The sequence below is a fragment of the Diospyros lotus genome, chromosome 1 (assembly GCF_014633365.1).
Source record: "Diospyros lotus cultivar Yz01 chromosome 1, ASM1463336v1, whole genome shotgun sequence".
Taxonomy (NCBI): Eukaryota; Viridiplantae; Streptophyta; class Magnoliopsida; order Ericales; family Ebenaceae; genus Diospyros; species Diospyros lotus.
Window position 1 is genome coordinate 13,880,633 of NC_068338.1, and position 18,955 is coordinate 13,899,587.

Sequence of the window (18,955 nt, forward strand, 5' to 3'; positions counted from 1 at the left end):
CAAGAACAAGTGACAGCGTGGCAATCAGAAATGAATATAGTAATAAGTAGATTGACAAAACAATCTACTGCAGATGCTGGACTGTCGACTGTTCCAGGTGGATCTGACCCGGTAGCTGATCAAGATGAGAGTGACAATGATGAAGATGAAAATGCTAATAATAATGACGATTGATTGTAGTGGAATGTTGTAAACATTGAAGTAAACTTGGGTAATCTTAATATTAATATTAAATTTTAATTTTCTTTTTAATGTTAAATTTGTTATATTTTTAATGTGAATGTGGGTAACATTAATTTTATTTAATGTTATTTTTAATATTTTATTTAAATTTTTTAAAAAATTGTTGTTATTTTAAATTTTTTTATTAGTATAAAAGAAAATATTAATTTTAATTTTAATAAATATAAATTTTAATTTTATAAATTTAAAAATTAAAAATATATTTTTTGAAATTAAAAATATATTATTGATTTAAAATATTAATATTAATTTAATTTTTTTTTCAAAATTATTTTTTTATTTATATTAATTTTATAAAATATTAATTACTTATTTAATATTATTTTTTTTATATTTAAAAATATTTGTGACAGGCACTCCCGTCGCAGATTTGTAACGGGTAGTAACCCGTCACAGATTGTTCGTTTTTATTTTTTTATTTTAAGAATTTTTGTGACGGGTAGAGCCCGTCATAGATCTGTGATGGGGCAGTACTTCCCGTCACAGATCTGGGACGGCTTGTCCTGTCCGTCACAAATTTGTGACAGACTGTTCCCCGTCACAGATTTGTGATGGGGCAGTACTTCCCGTCACAGATCTGGGACGGCTTGTCTTGTCCGTCACAGATTTGTGACAGACTGTTCCCCGTCACAGATCTGTGACGGGGCAGTTTCCGTCACAGATCTGTGACGGGTCGTACTTTCCCGTCACAGATCTGTGACAGGTCATACTTTCCCGTCACAGATCTGTGACGGGAAGTATTTCCCCGTCATAGATTTGTGACGGGATGAACTTCCCCCATCACAGATCTGTGACGGGCAGAACTTCCCCGTCACAGATCTGTGGTGGGTAATACTGCCCCGTCACAGATCTATGACGGGACACCCGTCACAAATCTGTGACGGAACTGCTATCCTGTCACAGATCTGCGACGGGTAGCACTCACCCCGTCACTAAAATTCTGTCACGCCCTCTTTAGTGACGGATTTTACCCCGTCACTAAACCCGTCACAGAAAAATTTAGTGACAGATTTTGTTTTTAGTGACGGATTTTTCCGTCACTAAAACTGATTTTTCTTGTAGTGATTCTTTTCTTGAGAACATCTCACTTGGATTCTTGTAATCTGACTTGGGTTGATGCCCCTGGAACGTTCCGCGTTCCAGGTATGTTTGGTGTGCCAGGGACTAAGGAAGCAAGCGTGCCACACGGGAAAGAATCAGTGGATGTTTAAACATTATTTTATCATTTTATGTAATTCTATCGGAAGTGCTATAACTATTTGGAAATATGTACCTCTTTTTGTTATGCTGGACTTACATGTTATTTTAATGGAAGATTTGTGCATATTTAGCTTGCATGAGAATCCTACAAATATTTCGGCAGATTCGATCCATTGTTTTCGTTGCTAGGGTTTCCTAACGCCTCTTGGACAACTAGGTGTAAACCTACCGCACTATTTGAGATGAGGAGGCGTTACATCGGTTACTGACCTCAGCTTGTCCATTAGCTTGGGGGTACCTCATTGAAGCGAATCGTAGTTGAATCCCTAGGTTGTCACAGAATTTCCTAAATGAGTCACAATCAAAACTGCTTCCCATGATCTGTAATGATAATTCTTAGTAACCCAAACTGGCACACAATGTCTTTCCATACCAGTGCCTCTACTTTTCGTGCTGTAATGGTGGCCAATACCTTAGCTTCAATTCATTTGGTGAAATAATCGGTAGCCACTATTAAAAAATTTCTCTGCCCGGGTGCTTAGGGGAATGGTCCCAAAATATCCAAACCCCACTGCGCGAATGGTATAGGCTGGAACATAGGTTGTAGCTGAGATATTGGGGTAGAGTGGACCAGGGCATGTTGCTGGCATTTGTCACATGACTTGACTTTCCTTAACGCGTCTGATTGTAGTGTGGGCCAAAAGAAACCAGCTCTCAAAAGTTTGGTAGCCAAGGCTCTTGCTCCCAAATGTTCTCCACATATTCTGCTATGGGTTTTTGCTGGAGTATATTCGGCCTCTTGAGGGCCTAAACATTTGAGAAGAGGTGCAGTATAAGCTCGCTTATATAATATCCCATCTATGACGGTAAACCTTGCAACTTGCATCTTAAGTCTTCTTGATTCTTATTGATCATTTGGTAATTCATTGCTAATGAGATAACAATAGAAGGGAGATCACCAGTCTACTCTTGCCTCAACACATGATACTTCTTTTTCTTCGATGCTCGGTTGATGAAGCATCTCAACAAATACTGCTCTTCCTGTTGTCTCTTTAGTGGATTCTAGTTTAGATAAAGCATCAGTGTGTCCATTGAGCGATCTGTTTATTTGTGTTAACTGAAAACTCTGAAATGTCTAGGCCAGGTCTTTTACTTTGCGCAAGTATTGTGCCATTATCTGCTCTCTGGTTTCATACTGTCCCTAAAACTGCTGCACAATCAACTGGGAATCACTATGGGCAACTAATCGTGTTACTTCCAATTTCCTCGTTATCCTCATCCCTGCAATTAACACTTCATATTCAACCACATTGTTGGTACTTGGAAAAGCAAATTGCAGAGAATACTCTAACGTTTCTCCCTCGGTGGGTACAAGTACTATCCTAGCGCCGCTTCCCTATGAGCCAGATGCTCCATCAACAAATAACAACCATTCTGCTTGTTCATTTTCTCATACTTTACTGGAATGTGTACATTCCACAATAAAGTCAGCCAGTGTCTGTCCCTTTATAGCTTGTCGAGGCTGATACTGGATATCATATTCACTTAATTCAATGGACCGTTTGGTAAGGCGACCAGAACATTCAGGTTTTTGCAAAATACTTCGTAAGGGTTGATCTGTAAGTACGATGATAGAATGAGCCTAGAAGTATGGCCTCAATTTTCTAGAGGCGTTTAGCAGAGCTAACGCCATTTTTTCAGCCACAGGGTAATGTGTCTCTGGGCCTTGTAATACCTTGCTGACATAGTATATTGGACGATCCACTTGTCCCTCTTTTCTGATCAATATTGCACTTATGGCTTTATCACTTATCCCCAAATATAAGTACAATGTCTCTCCAGTTTCTGGTCATGTTAATAGGGGAACTTCTTTCAAGTATTCCTTTAATGCTTCAAATGACTTTTGACATTGTTCTGTCCATTCAAACTTTTTTCCCACCCTTAATGTTTGCAAGAATGGGAGCTCTCTTTCAGTTGACTTGGAGAGAAAATGTCCGAGAGCTGCCATCCGTCCTGTCAATCATTGAACTTCCTTGGTTGATGTTGGCGGCTCCATATCCAGTATTGCTTGAATTTTCTCGGGGTTTTCCTCAATTCCTCTTTGTATGATCATGTGTCCCAAGAATTTTCCAAACTGCACTCCAAAGGCACACTTTGTTGGATTTAACCGCATCTTGTACTGTCTAAAGACTCCGAGCACCTGTGCTAGCTTTTCCATATGTGATTCATCCTTCCGAATTTTCACAATCATGTCATCAACATATGCTTCCATTGTGTCGCCTAGCAATTTTTTAAAGACTTTATTCACCATGCGTTAATAAGTGGCTCCAGCATTTTTGAGTCCAAATGGCATGACTTGGTAACAATATGTCCCATTTTCGGTGATAAATGACATTTTCTCTTGGTCTGGAGGGTACATCATTATTTGGTGATACCCCGAGAAAGCGTCCAAAAAGCTCAGAAACTGGTATCCAGACGTTTCATCTACTAGACGATCGATTCGAGGTAGCGGGTATGAGTCTTTGGGGCAGGCCTTGTTGAGATTAGTGAAATCCACACATACACGCCATTTTCCATTGGGCTTCAGAATGTTTCCTCTTCCAATGCCTGCAGCCTATCAGGGGCAATGTTTCGCTTCTTTTGTCGTATCGGCTTAAACTGGGGATCCACATTTAAGTGGTGACATATCACTTCTGAACTGATTCCTGGCATATCTTTTGGTTTCTAAGCAAACACGTCTGAATTTTCTCGCAAGCATCTCGTAATCTCTTCTTTTATATGTTCCGGAAGTTGTGAGCCCACATATGCTACTTTCTCAGAATCTGCTTCACTCAAATGCACTGCCTCTAATTCTTCAACAGGTTGAGGTTTGTCTGCAACTCCTTTTTCAAAGGATTTATGTATGGCCTTCTTTGCTATAGATAAGGTTTCTTCAGGTCTTTTCCCTTTTCTAGATGACACATAGCAGGTTCGTGCCTTCTTTTGATCTCCTTGAACCTGTCCAACTCCGGCAGGGGTGGGGAATTTCATCAATAAGTAGCATGAGGACACCACAGCCCTCAAATCATTGAGTAATGGGCGACCCAAAATCATGTTATATGTCGCCGATGAGGTTTTAACCATAATAAAATTCGCTTGTCGAGTCACGAGTTGGGGGTCCACACCCAACGTGATGGGTAACTGAATAGATCCTGCGATTGGGACTACTTCCCCGGTGAAGCTATATAGGGGTGAGGACACTTTTTTCAATCAATCATGAGAGAAATGCATCTGCTCAAAACAGTTCCAGTAGATCAAATTGACAGAACTACCACTATCTACTAGAATTCTACTGATGGGGTGCTTAGCCATGACTGCTGAAATAACCATTGGATCATCATATGGGAGTATTATATCACCTCGATCAGTAGGAGCGAATGTAATTGGCTCTTTATCATCTCTAACTTCCATCACTGAATTAACTTGATAAGCTTGATGGGCGTATGCCTTTTGGGAAGCCGACGTGTCCCTGCCTAGGGTTTCCCCTCTTGAAATAACATGAATGGCTTGTTGAGTTGGCTCATTATCTAAATGAGGATTTTGCATACGATCTCTTCCTCTCTCTTGTTGCCTTGGATTTTGTCTTTCAGGCTCATCACGCCTATTTTCCCTTTACCGGGGTTCCCTGCCTTCTTCTCCCTCATTTCTCACATATCTTTGTAGGTGCCCTTCTCGAATAAGCATCTCAATCTGATTCTTCAATTCTCTGCAATGATCAGTGGAATGTCCACGGGTTCGATGATATCTGCAATACTCTTCTTGGTTTTTTCCCATAGGTCTGTCAACTCTGCGAGGTAGTTTAAGGAGTCCCTCTCCCTCTACTGCAGCTAATATAGATGACCGTGGTTGTAAAAGCCGAGTATAGTGATTAAACTGAGGTTTAGGTGCATCTGCTCTCCTAACCCTTTCTTGTCGTCGAATAGACTTTTCTTCCCCTTCACGCTCCTTTCTTTTTCTCTCTCTGTCCTCATTCCCCCCCCCCCCCCACTCCTCATAATTTCAGTGTGGAGGATATACCTGTTCGCCCTAACAAACAAATCAGCCAAGGACATTGGAGGGTCTAAGGAAAGTGACTCTTGGAGTGAGGTGAGACCTGTCCCTTGAAGCATAGCAAACACTGCTACTTGGGCCGACAGATTAGGGACTTCAAGAGTAGCATTGCGAAATCTATCCATAAATTGACGTAAGGATTCTTTATTCCCCTGCTGTATACTGAGCAAGTATGTGGCATCCTTTTTCCTTCGACTGTTAATCACAAAAGCCTTGATAAATTATGTTCTAAGCTGCCCAAATAATGAAATAGAGGCTTCCGATAGGCTGTTAAACCATGTTTGAGCGTGCCCTGATAGTGTTAAGGAAAAGGCTCGGCACATTATGTCGTCGTCCCATCCATGCAATATCATCAGTGACTCATAGTTTTGAATATGATCGTATGGATCGTCTTTTCCTAAGTAAAGGGTGATTTGCGGCATTTTGAATTTTCAAGGCAAAGGCCTCTCCAATATATCTGCAGTAAAAGGACATTTTATGCACTGGTGCTCCTCCGTTGTAGGGATTAACTTTTTCCGCCTAAGCACTTCTTCTACTACTCTTTTCATTTCATCATGCATACTAGCTGCTGTTTGGTTGTCGTATCTTGTTGGCGCACTGGCCACTATTTCTTGGTACCTTCGCCTTTGGGGATTCCTGGCTCTGTCCTCCATTCTTGGATTTTCGTTCCTTTGGGTCATGGTATGAGGGTTCTTTCTTGGTGGTGGTGATCTGGGCCTACCCCCTGTCGAGGAGTAGATCGGGAATTAGAATCGTGAGTGGCCTCTCGACAGGAATCAGCTCCCACCTCGAGCTGAGTCTCAGGCATAAACTTTTTCAATGTGTTAGGAACCGTCCTTCCAAGCATCATACCTTGTAGTAAACCAGTCATGTCTCGAAGTGCCTGCACGCCCTTAACATGCTGTTGCCTCAATGCTTCATACTCTTCCCACGGGACCGTACACGGTGGCTGTCGTGAAGTCCTAGCTTAATCAGCGGGAAGTGACCCTGAGCCGATGTTAAGTGGAGGTGGGACTGATTGGTTCCCCACATGCTGGCTCTGGGAAATAGAGTGATCACCTCCTTGGGGTTGAGCATTATAAGGGGGCATAGGCGCTCCTTGTGGGTGAGAACTGGAAGTGATGGGGAGCGCTCCCTATTGTTGAGAGCTCCGTGGTGGCAAGCGTGTTTCGACACCTTGGGAGAGAGTTCATCGGTGCCCATGGGTGTTTGCCATTCTTTAGATTGACTTTTTATCTTCCATTTTCACAGACGACGCCAATTGTTGTTGCCAAAATACAACAATCTATTTTTACTTGGGGGCAGACGTAAAAGTCTTGGGAGTCCAGCCTTTACTAACGAGAATCCTAATAAGCAATTGGATCTGGTGGTCTAATCAGAGCTGATGATCTGATGGGCTGATGATCAGGTGGGCTAATGATCTGGTGGCCCAAGATTACCGAGTGACCTGAGGGCGACGAGTGGCCTTGATGACCGAGTGACCTGAGGACGACGAGTGGCCTTGATGACCGAGTGACCTGAGGGTGAAGAGTGGCCTTGATGACTGAGTGACCTGAGGGCGATGAGTGGCCTACAAAATGAGAGCACCGTTAGGACACATGTGGGGGTCCCCGCACAAACCCTCCAATGCGTAAGTCAGATCTCAAGAAAATATGAAATGATGCTTCAATTACTCAAAATTGTGGACCCTACTCGGCTAGGCTGAGATGGGGCGAGTGGCCACTCGGCTATCTGAGTGGAACCCCACTTGGTTAGGTCAAGTGGGAGTGTCCACTCGGCCTAACCGAGTGGCCACCCACTCGGTTATGCTGAGTGGGTCTTCTTTAACCCCTTGCCTCTGCTTTCTCCCATCGAATTGGGGCCTACACTTGATCGGATACCCGCTTCACCTTCCCAAGTACATCATATACTTTTTATTTAATAAAAAATTCATTAAAGAAAATAGATATTAGATATCAAAATATTGAGAGATAGTTTTCCAAAAAGAAAATATTTTCAAAAACATGTTCTAGTTGGTTTTTTGCCTTAGAACAATTTTAACTTTATGTTGATCAACTATTTCAATGCTAATTTTGAAAATCACTTTAGGAGATTCTTTTAAATCATAATACTTGTTTTTGCAAATCTCCATATATATAAGAATGAATTTAACTTGGTTTTCATTTAAACAAAATAATACTTGATATTGAAATTGATATATGTTGAAAACCATAACCTTGACTCATGACTTAGGGATTAAGCCAATAGATGTTTTTCATCTTCAAAACTAATATACAAAAAGGTGTAACATCATGTAACGACCTGTCTCCTCGAGCACCCGCTAGCATAGGATATCCATAAGAGGGTCGCTAAAAGATGGAGTAGAACAAATTTAACTTAAACATTCACATGCACGCTCATAAATCTTGAAGGTCGACGAAATAACATAATTTACATCATTATACAAAATCAGTCGCTATTCTCTCACTTGTTAAACATCACAAAATTTAAGGGCAAAAGTGAACAAAATTTACAAAGACAACTACACTCTTTCTGCCCCACCAAAACATACTCCTTGGGATCTTTTAGTTAGGGGTGACTCTGTACACATGCTACCCCAACTCATAAGCCGTTAGACTCACCCTTCCCTTTGGCCTTACCTTTGTCCTTACTTGAAATGATGTAAGAAACAATATGAGCCACAAGGCTCGACAACTGTATATGGCAACAATAATACGAAACAATAGGAGGCATATCATATCACCAACAAATATAGGAAACCAAAATGATCATAAGGAACTTCAACCCAAAAGAAACATTTTCAAATAAATTCAAGAACAAAATTTATCTAACATTTTCCTCCCTCCATAACTAGGACATCATTAGCCATGCCTTCAAACCAATCCACATTCCAGTGGAAAATGAATGATTATATGCTAAAGGTATATATATCGTAATTATGGTGGACTGTCATCCAAACCACCCCCCCAACACCAAGTCCATGCTAAGCAACAATTTGAGTCGTAGCTCCCTCGGTCAGGCAAATGCCAGCCAAGCTTGGTTTGGGACATCTCTCTAACACGCGGGCTAACTGCCACACAATATATAACTTGCACACATATGCCAATGCGTGAAATATGCAATCTCATTTCCAACATAACATGCAAACTATGCATTCTCATGATATTGTTAACCATTATCTCATTCAAGGATGTTTTTATCAAAGCATGTTCATGTAATATGATTTTTTTTATGCATTTATTGCACCCAAGTCCCCTATGCGCAAAACACACTAATAGTTGTACAAGAATTAATCAAGCACATCTAAATATATTTTGGAAACAAAAGGAGACCACTCAAAACTTTTCTAAATCATTTGGAATATGAACCAAAATGAATTTTATCGAGTCTAGTTTACAATTCAACAAACAGTTCATGAATCCAATATGTCTACAAAAAGTTATGCCAAAAATAATAGAGCACGCCCAGACTGCTTAGGCTAAAAATAATTGACATATGAAAAGGAAACTGTCAACTGATAGAGGCTTTTTCACCCAAACGGTCAATTGATTGAGGCATTAGTCGACTGATAGAACTCTTTATACCAAGATAGTAGATAGATTATGGAAAATGGTCAATCAACAACACCTTTTAAGCCACGAACAACCCACGTAACACCAAAAATACACGCAAGCAATGCCAAATTCTTGCATGCAACTTCACCCTAACAATAAACACACCATTCCTTTTAAAAATATGGGGTGAAATAAGTCCCTAAAAAAATGACACGAGACATAGTCAAACAAATTTATACAAAAACTTCTTTCAAATAAAAGGTTTTAGGAATTTAAAACTCGAAAATGGATGAATCATGATCATCATGTGAAGAGGAAATCCAAGGGTTTCATCAACAAGTGACCACAAGGGAAGCTTTCCATGTAAAAGAAATAGAATAGGAACTTGCCTCTTAAATAAAGTAAGAGGAAAGATAACTCATTACAAGAAACAAGCTTTTTAGTGGAGGCCAAGGTCGTCACTAAAAGCCCAAAAAGCCATCACTAAAAGTATTCGTGATGGCCAGGAAAACCGTCACAAGTCGTCACTAATGTAATTGGTGACGATAAAGCTGGCAATCACTAAAGTTAACACATTAGTGACAACCAATATGGCCATCACTAATGTAATTAGTGACCATAATGATGGCCGTCACTAATGGCAACCCATTAGTAACAGCCATACGTGGCCGTCACTACATGTTGACCATCATTAAAGTTAACCCATTAGTGACATAATGTCAGCCATCACTAAAATTAACCCATTAGTGATGATAATGTCGGTCGTCACTAAAAGTGGTTTACCCATTAGTGACGACCATATGCAGCCGTCACTAAAAGTGATTTACCCATTAGTGACGAACATTTGCGATCGTCACTAAAAGTAGTTTACAATTTCATATTTTTTGGCTTACAACCTATACCATGTACACTTACTTTACAAATTTATGAACACTTACTTTACAAAATGTTACAAATTGTCACAATATATGAAATATATTGCTATACGATCATCAACAACCCAAAAGGAAAACATATATATATACTCACATTATCAACAATCAAAAACTATAATTTAAAGTATCACTTTACAAAATCAATAAACCAACAAAATATGGAATGTTGAACATTATTCATCAACCAAAACATGTCATATTAGTAGAGCATCATCATTTATTACTAACCTTTCCTAATCTAACCTCTTCCATAAAGCTTTTTAGCAAGGTAAGAGTTTTTGTTTGGGTTTACTCTACTGTGCTTAGTTTTTCTTTCAACTCTTTATTCTCTTGTCTTAGTGTTTCAATTGTTGAAGCCATTTGTAATTGAGAAGGAAGCTTGCCAAAGACTGAAGAAGGAGTGGGGCCGAAACCATATCCACGAACTCGACCATGCCTTTTTTTTCCCATCACTTCAAGAAAAATTTAATTTTCATCAACAAGTTCAAAAGGCTGCTCATTAGCTCTTTGGGCTGCTATAGTTTGAATATTTTCCTGTAATAAAAATTTTAAAGTTATATATTGTGTGCTTTATATTTTATTTAGATTGTATAGGTTGGTATAGGTTTAGAAAAAAATATTATTCCCAAAAAAATGATTTTTTCTACTACAAAATTAAATTTAGTGATATCATACATAGTGGTTTATTAGTTGTTTATAGAATTAACTATAAAAATATAATTATTGATTACAAAAATTTTGGTAAAGAAAATCAATTTACAATGAAAATTAATATGATTAGCAATGATTTGATGTGGTGAAAAATAAGGTTGTGTTCTATTTGCATTTTAATTTTTAATTTTTAATTTTAAGTTTTGAATTTATTTTTAATTTTCTATTTTGGGAGTTTGTTTTCAAAAACTTAAAAATATGTTCTTTTTATTATTTTGAAAAACTACTTCTCAAAATAAAAAGTTAGAAAATGCATTCTTTTCAAAATTTTGGGAATAATTTTTTAATGATATTTTATTTAATAAATTTGATTATTCAATAAATTATAAATATTTAATATTAATATAATATTAAAAATATATACATTTTAAAGTTAGTGAATTTTGTAATATTTTTTCCCATTACAATAATAAAATACGAATAAATATTGAAAATGAAACTTGTTTTATGTGTTTTGAGTTTGGAGTTTGTTTTTAATGAAAACACTCAAAATAACTTTTTGTTGTTTTGAATTTTTTTTTATTTTTGAAAATACGTTTTTAAAAACAGTAATTCATTATTTTAGAAATTTTTAAAACTAAAAATGGCTTAAAAACAACAAAGAGAATGCAAACTAAGTGTTTTATCTACAATTTCGTAGAGAAAATCAAACTTTTTGCAGTGAATACAAATTTTGATTAATTATTTTTTTGTATTACAAGAATTATTGTGACTAGATAAATAAAATTACTCAAAATATCTAATTATTTGGATGAAAAAATGATTAATTATCTAGAGTTAAAAAAATATGTAAATTTACAATTTAATTTGTTTGAAGACATTAGTATATCTATATTTTTTTTTTTAATTCAAAAACTATACCATCGCTATTTAAGTGGATTCATTTTATTAGTTTAAAATTACATAATTAAGTGTATTAAGACTAAATCATGTTAAATTTATATATTTTATTTTTTTTAATGTGCAACTCTTTTTGATGATTCTTTTTTAATCCTTAAAATTATACATTTAATGATAATTACCATATATCACATTTAATAACGGCCAAGTGTGACCGACCCTCAATGAAGGTGGCACATTTAGTGACGACCGCATATGGTTGTCACTGTTGTTCCTCCATCTGTGATCAAGGTTACCCGACCCTAACTAAAGGCGGTACATTGCGTGTGTGTAATACCCAAGAAATTGGGATTATCGGAGAATAAGCGTTTTATTAAGAAAATGAAATTTCGGGGAAGATTGGTATCTAAATAGCCTAAAAAATTGATCGAATCGACTGAAGGGAGTACCTTAAAGCCGATATGCCAAAAGAAAATGATGTGGCATTAATGAGAATCTTGAGAAATAATTTTTAGCATCAAGAGAAGTTGAATCAGGAATGATTTTCGATATAGCTAAAATGCAGCTGCAATTTAGGCTGCAAAATTGAATTATCGTAGGAGACTTCCGAGAAATCAACAGAACCTTGAGGGGTCTCATATTCGATACGTAGGATAACCCTTTAGTGGTTTTAGGAAGAAACGAAAAGGTTTACGGCCAAAACAAAGATTTAGGCCTAAGTGTAGTTTTTTGAAATTGGCAGAGGGACGTTGAAATGACATTTTTTCGAAATCTTATAGAATGAAATGAAGATTTCAAAGCTTGAGGGACTCAATGGAAGTTATAGAAAGTTCTAAGGCTTCATGGAAAGACCAAAAAGTAAAGAAGTAAAAATAAATAGGGCAAAAGTGCAATTTCCAAAACTTGGAAGCTGTCATGGAAGACCAAGCTTCTTGCCAGCCTTCTCATCACCGAATTCGATGGCGGAAGACTCGAGGGAGTGTGTAATACCCCAAACTTTCAAAATCAAAATGAGGTAATACCTGAGATTGTTAGGTTCTAATACTTGAGAAAATATGTCGTTTCAAGGGATTACAGAAGCCTTGAGACAAATGTTCAGTTTCTGAACCAGTGGTAAAATCGTAAATTCTAAAATTCGGGTAAAAGTGTAATTTAGCTAAAATTTTGGGGTGTTAAATGTAATTTATCCATTTTTTAGGGACCAAGAAGTGCAATTAAAAATAGTCTGGGGACCAAGTTGCAAGGGCCTAAGTGTAAATTATCCGAAAAGTTCGGGCTAAGGTGTAGTTCTTGAAACTTATAGCTAGATCATTGGAATAATGAACTGGACCAGCTAAACCATTTGGGAGTGATGATTGCGGATTCCATACTTATTCCAATATAGTTAAGTCATAATTGCGGATCTCAAATAACATTTAATCCATCTTTTGATCATTTTGAAATTCAAGACTTAGCTTCCAAAAGTCTTCAAACCTTATCCTCAAGGACACATGCCAATCAAGCATTGGCCACTTGGAAAATAAGATAAGGTCACATGATGGCTCATAATGACCATTTGAAGTGGCATTGCGTGATTAGCCAAGAAAAAGCTTACCTAGTCTCCAAGTTTGCAAAAGTCTCCAAACCTTATCCCTAATGACATGTGGCAAGCATTCATTGGCCACTTGGAGATGGGATTTGAAGTGTTATAATGAGAAATGTGGAAAATGCAATAAACCATGTGGGATGTAGTTGTTAATTAAAGGTGTAATAATGGGAAATGTAGAAAAAGTAATTTACCGTGTAGGATGTAATGATGGGGAATTTTGAAAATCTAATCAAACATGTGGAGGCACAAATCTCTAGGGACACGTAGCATATTTTAATTGGATGCTCATGGATGGAATGATGACGCGACACGTGGCATGATTTGATTCGCCAAAGTTTCCTATAAATAAGGGCTTTGGGGTTATTCATTTTGGGCACCAAGCAAGGAGGAAAAGGAAAGGAGTTTGAGAAAGGAAACGCTGTTGAAAAAAAGGGAGAAAGTCGAGGGAGAATGAGCCTTGATAGAATTTTCAGGTTTTTCTCGAGGTTTGTGCCAAACAGTAAGAAAAACTGCGAGAAAACTCATTCCGCTCGTTGTAAACCGTGCTTCCTAAGGTAATCGGTTAAGGTGAGTGATTCCTACATGTTTTGTGACACTTTGAGCATTTGTTGCTTCACTCGTGTGTGGATGTTGGCTTGCATATCATGCCTTTGTGGCTTACATGTCATATTCTCCCTTAGTTATGCATATTTCTTCTGCTTTGTCATATATCATGTTCATGTTGGAGACTGTGGCTAGTAGTTGGGACATCATGGAAGATCTCGTGCTCTGGTGATGAGCCAATAATGACTATGATGATTGCGGGGGTGATTACAACACCTTGGCATTGCTACCATAAGGGTGGATTTCATAATGGCATTATTGCATTTGCACGCATGTACTCTCATTTTCTAAGTCACTCACTTAGATGTCATTATCTAACTTGGGTGTTTCATACCCCTAAGACATTCAACGTCCCAGGTATATTAGCATGCCAGGTACCCCGGAGACAAGTAGGAGAAAAGGCTACGATGAGGCAGATGTTTAGTTTAACTTCATGTACTATGGATCCTATGTAACTTTTGATTTTGTTTGAGCATTACGTATTGTAGTTGTATAAACAGGGGTTATGTAAGGTTTGGGTTTACCTTTTATGCCGTTGAGGGTGTGAGTCAGGGTTACTATGTACTATGAACATGGTAAGAGTTGTTTGTTGGATTTTGGAAGTTTTCAAATGATGCATTGTAAATAGCAACTAGGATACTCAAGGTTGTAAGAAGTGTGTGTGTGAGTGTCCTGCAATTGTCCCTGCAGTCATGTGTTGTGTTTCTTGGAGTATTGAAGATCATATGCATTTCTTGTGCTTGTAAAGAAAATATAGTGAAAACCCATTTTATTTAGTTTTGGTTAAGCTTTTAGGTTCGATCCAACGCTTCCATTGGTAAGGGTTTCCATAACACCCATAGGTGATGTCTGTTTATATTCCATGTTGTTGTGTATTTTGAAAAGTGGGGTGTTACAGAGTGGGCTGAGGGACCTTGGGGCAACAACTAGGCCGACAATCGACCTTGGCATTGACCAAAATGGCCAAATTTCAACCGAAAGTGGTTGGAAAATTGGCCACTTGAATCAAGATTTTGAGGACTATTTCGGTGGGTTTTGGATGGATATATGGTAAGGGGAGACATCGGAGGCCTTGGGTTGCTCGAGACCTATCGTTTTAGGGTTCGAATTTGGCTATAAATAGAGGATATGGTGGGCGAGGGTTTTGCAAGATTTGAGCTTCAAATCGACCTAGTTATTGAACAAATTGAGGCATCAAACCATAGGGTTTTTGTTTCCCATGAGGTGAGAATCATTTTTAAAAATTTTGAGGAATTTTGGAGTTCATCTGAGGGGTGATCGTAGCTTCATCGGAAAAATCAAATCTTGCCAAAGTCGGACTAATTTTTGCTCGGATGGAGGTCTTCCAAGTGTTGTTTCAAGATCAAATTTGGCCAAAGTGATTGAATCAAGGTAGGCTATCTTCTAGTATAGTCAGTTTAATTTTCTGGTGTGCCAGCATCGGAGAAGATGATCGGAGGTAATTTTTATTATTTTTAAATACTGAAAATAAAGGAAAATAGAGTAAAAATAGAAATAAGATGGATAAAATTCTGAAAAAATATCCAGAAATACAGGAAAAAGGAATAGTTTTCTTGTATAAATTTTTATTTGGGAAATTTCATGATAAAATAATTATTTTGAATTTTTGAAAGGAAAGTTAATTAGAAAAAAATAAGAACAGGTTTCGAAAAATTCCCAGAAAATTTATGGAGGTTAAAAATGTTATTTTAGGAATTTCCATGAATAAAAATTCAAGAAATTACTTGATTAGTTATTTATTTTAAATTTTGGAGGAAGTTATGACTATGATAAATAGAGGAAAAATAAGAAAAAGTGTGGAAAAATTAGATTATTGATTTTTCCTTGGAAATGATTGGCCAAGAAGTGATTTGGCCAAGGATCTTGATTATTTGCGTTATTTTTTAGGTTGGCACGCAAACCGAGGTAATTCACATTTTTCGAGATATTTTGAACTTCATCCTAAGGTGAGTGGTTTTGTCTCGAGAACCTATATACGACATGTTTGCTTCATTATGTATGATATTATTGAAGTTATGATCATTTTGTCATATTGCATGGAAAGTCGTGATTTTTTCATGGCATGATATTATTGGCATATTGATACTTGTGCATGGGATTGGGATGTCACCTTGATAGTGTAGCTGAAATTTTTCAAGGAAAAATGATGGAACAACGTTAGGATTATCCTAAAAGCAGGTCGGGATTCTGCCTAGAGTTTCGTGCCGGGCTAATGGGCTAAGGAAGTTACACTAGGGCATATGATTGTTTATGTTATCGTATCATGTATTCATGTATCATGTTTTTAAACCCTCACTAGAAGATTCATCTTTTAATTGGGTTATGCCCCTAGAACATTCAAACGTTCCGGTTAGGATTTGCACCTATGGCAAGGGGATGATTGATGACGTGGCCGATGGGTTCGGCGAATTGTTCGAGTATATGTTTATTTGTGAGGATTCATGATACATCTTTAGCCATGGTTAGAAGATTATACTATATTGAAAATCATGTATAATTATGTATTTCTGAGGAATCGTCAGATTGTTCAGATAAGTCTCCATATATATAAGTATTTGATGATATGAAGGTACAGATTCTTATGTTATGATTAAGTGAATTCAGTTATGTACCATATCAGGTTTCGATTTTAAGCTTCCGCATTTGTGATGATTACCTGTCTTAGCTTATTAATTCTTATTTAGTATACTGGAAGGTAAAACGGGATTGTCGGGAAATGGTTTATATTGAAAAAAAAAATATTCTCAAAATTTCTAAGTTATTTAACGCTCGAAAAAGTGGGGCGTTACAGTGTTGCCATCACTATTGTGCCTCTATTTGTGACCGACGTTGCCCGACCCTCACTGAAGGTGGCACATTTAGTGATGACCGCGTGTGGCCGTCACTATTGTGTCTCCATCTTTGACCGAGGTTACCCAACCCTCACTAAAGGTGGCACATTCGGTGACGACTGAGTGTGGCCGTCACTATTGTGCCTCCATTGTGACCGACATTGCCCAACCCTCGCTGAATGTGGCACATTTAGTGATGACTGCGTGTAGTTGTCACTATTGTGCCTTTATTTATGACCGACGTTACCCAACCCTCACTGAAGGTGGCACATTCAGTGACGACCGCGTGTAGCCGTCACTATTGTTCCTCCATCTGTGACCGAGGTTACCCGACTCTTACTAAAGGTGGCACATTCAGTAACAACCACGTGTAGGCGTCACTATTGTTCCTCCATCTGTGACCAAGGTTACCTGACCCTCACTAAAGGTGACACATTCAGTGACGGATTCTATCTGACCGTCACTAAAGATTGGAATTAGTGATGACTTTTAACTAGTCGTCACTAAATGTGGTCATTAAAAGTCAAATTTCTTGTAGTGACTTGCCTTTAAAAGCTTCTTGATGGTTGGATTAAAGAACAAGACTACCAAACCCACTAGCTTTTACTTCCAACAACTTCAAATCCAATATAAGCTATGGAAAAAGCAAAAGGAAGAAGAGAAAAATGAAAAAAAAAAAGAAGGTATGGAAGACTTGCACACTAACTATCTCTTATATACCTCTCATTCTTACCTATTTTGCCCTTGAGCTTGTATAATATTACAACATAGCCACTTTTCTTTTTCCTTCCATTTAAGTAAATGAGTAATGCATGTATATATATACACTCACACAAGCACAAACAGCCCCATTCCTCTTCCATTTTGAGCCACCAATTTTAACTTATCCAACTCTTTTCCTTTTTTACCCTTCAAAGTTCCCTTACTTTTGAATTTTCAACAACCACACACACACACACACCTACATTGACTTGGCTTGCACAATACCATTCATTCCAACCATATTTAAGCTTATGAGAAAATTTCCAACATTATGCCAAATAATGCCAAGCTGTTACACATACAATATAGGGTCACATGACCTAGATCCATTTACGGCCCGTTATAACCTCAATACTCAATTATTTTAAAAACAATACTCGATTTATATTAAAAGCTTATTTAGAAAACATTTTCAAAAGCTCTATACGATTACTTTGCTTTTAAAAGCTTTTTATATACTCAACTAATTTTATCAAGAGGCTTTTTCATACTTATCTGATTTTAAAAGATTTTCAGAATACTTAACTAGTACAAAAATATACTCGGTTATTTTGAAGGATATATATATATATTTATATGAAAACTTGAAGTTATCCAATTTAAAAGAATTTATATAAAATATTTTAAAAAATTCAATAAACTAAATTTGCTGAAAATATATTTTTTAAAATAATTTTCTCCATAAATCAAAATACAAATTTCTCAACAATTGATAAATCATATTCTCCTTTTGATAAATCTATGGACTGGGAATACCTTCAAAAAATTTAAAACTAAAAATGTTTGTCACATATTCTTAATACTTAAGAATAAGATCTCTATCAAGAAATCTAGAGACTTATTCATAATGACAAGAGAAAAATGTGAATGAAGATATGACATTTTATTAATGAACAAGATTACATCATTAGTGTCGTTTACATACATCTGATGAAACGTAAATCTAACATTTGAACACTAACACTAACAATAAGCTGTAGGTCATACACTAACCTAGCCTAGGCTCATGACTTAGCTCAAGTAATGTTAGGCCACCCCCTAGCCTAGGCTCATGGCTTAGGTCAAGTAATGTTAGGCCACCCCCTTTAGTGGTCAAGACTAATATATATACACAATGTTGGGCCTAATAAATAATGAGCCAAGACTAATATACACAATGTTGGGCCTAATAAATAATGAGCCAGCCTATTATACATCCCTAACCGTACTTAATATAAAGACATGTTATGGTTATGGTCATTTATATTCTATGTAGGTAAATTACACGTAAGTATTCTTGAGTTTTGATAAAAATTACACAAACTCCCCTAACTTTTTAAAATGACAAGGATATGAGATTATTAACCATGTATCACTTTGCCTCTTACAACAAATAAAAGTCTGCTAATTTTGAAAAATGTGCAAACTACCCTCCATTCTTTTTGTTCTCTTTTTCTCTTTTATGTATTTATTGAGAAAAATAATTTTTAAAAATGAAAAGATTATTGATAGTGGTTGGCAGCTGTTGTTGGCCACTAACGTCAGTAATGAAAGAACCTAAATTGGGTTTCTCTATTGAAGCCACCAAATAGCCAAGAT